Source organism: Rhagoletis zephyria, unplaced genomic scaffold, assembly GCF_001687245.7.
Source record: "Rhagoletis zephyria isolate East Lansing unplaced genomic scaffold, Rhagoletis_zephyria_1.1 Rzeph_scaffold_01005, whole genome shotgun sequence".
NCBI classification, from domain to species: Eukaryota; Metazoa; Arthropoda; class Insecta; order Diptera; family Tephritidae; genus Rhagoletis; species Rhagoletis zephyria.
In genome coordinates, this window is record NW_016158089.1 from 37,992 (window position 1) to 39,549 (window position 1,558).

At 40.5% G+C, this 1,558-nt stretch overlaps 1 protein-coding gene across 10 annotated transcripts in view; it reads right to left on the minus strand.

Annotated features, from left to right (window-relative positions):
- shi (dynamin-1 shibire) overlaps positions 1–1,558 on the minus strand; it is a 38,345-nt gene that overhangs the window by 31,822 nt on the left and 4,965 nt on the right. The gene's annotated exons all lie outside the window — the stretch shown is intronic.

Consider the following 1,558-nt stretch of genomic DNA (forward strand, 5'->3'; position numbering starts at 1 on the left):
AGTTGCTAATAAGGTATTATTACGTGCTCCTAATTCCCACTGGGTACTATATAATAGGTATACATACGTACATATGTATAAACAAGTATGTATTTATAGATGTACATAAAAAAGAAAATTTCAGTCTGTCGATAACGCTACACAATTACAATTAATTGACATCAGGGGGTGGATTAGGAAAATGTGAATCACATAATATGTATATATATACATACTAGTTAGTAACCTTCATAAATAAGCCAAATATGTAATTGGGGCAAATTGTTATATAATTTAATGGTGCGTTAAACAAAAATATGAAGAAAATGAAAAGGGTATGCCGACATACAAGACATGCATTTGGACAGCCGATTCTAAACTATGCAGCGCTCGTGTGGTCGCCGGATACTAGTAGGACGTAGTGGACGAAGCTGCAGGTCAGGGAGCATAACAAAATGCCCTGAATGCAATTTTCAGTGGAGTGTCACAGATGTGGGCACCCGAACAGACAGCTGCTTGCACCGGAGCCCTCGTCAAAGCACATCAGAACTCATCTTCACGAACTGACTGACAAAATCTAGAGGTTCATAAAGCAACCTTTGGACAGGACACCATACCGACAGGCCAAACTCGCACCACTATAGCCAAACTTCGCTCTGGCTATCGCAGCAGGCTAAACTTTTACCTGAGCAGATTAGGTGCAGATGTGCCCAACCAGTTCCCGGCATGCAAAGAATAACCCCACGACTCGAAACATCTCTTCGCATGCCCCAAAACCTAACTTAACTAACACCCCTGTCTCTATGGACAAACCCAGTTGGTGTTGCGCACTTCCTGGGACTCCCATTGGTTGAGCTTGACACCAACGATTGAGGGACAAGCCGATCTAGACAGGGCTGAGTAGCCGCCACAACAACAACATACGTTTGAAACCATCCCATTACAGTGCGCAAGTCTGACAGATCTATAGTTTTGTCCATACATTTGAGAACTTTATTCCTTTCAAGGCGATATGCCTTGGACATGCATATGTTAATGGGTCGACTACGGATAGCAAAGAACTTCGGCTGCGTTTCATTTAAGTTTGCTTTGCGAAATGCTTGCGAACATGGAAAATGTTACTCATACGCTATGTACGAGTACGGCCATGAACGAAACGTTTAATAACTAGGAAACAAAACGAAAAGCCAGTATGCCTACACACTGATCTTTCCCCAACTTCATTTACAACCAGCGATCATTTTTGAAATATTCTACATACGCGTCACCACAGGTTATTGCTCTCTATGAAATTTACGCCCAATACATTTGCCAAGCGTTATTGTCTTTATTCAGCGAGAAAGTTTAATGGAAACATGAAATTTAACAGTATCAAAAATTTACGAACAGTATGCATGCAGAGAACCGAAAAAATGCTGATGAACCAACAATAATCTATGGACACCATAAATAGAATGGTTGGATAGCAATTCCACAAACATGAAACAAACAAAACCTACTCCAAAAACAACAATGGTAAATGCAAAAGCGAAGAAGATACTCTAAAGTCAGTTAGTATACGTACATACATTCATACATG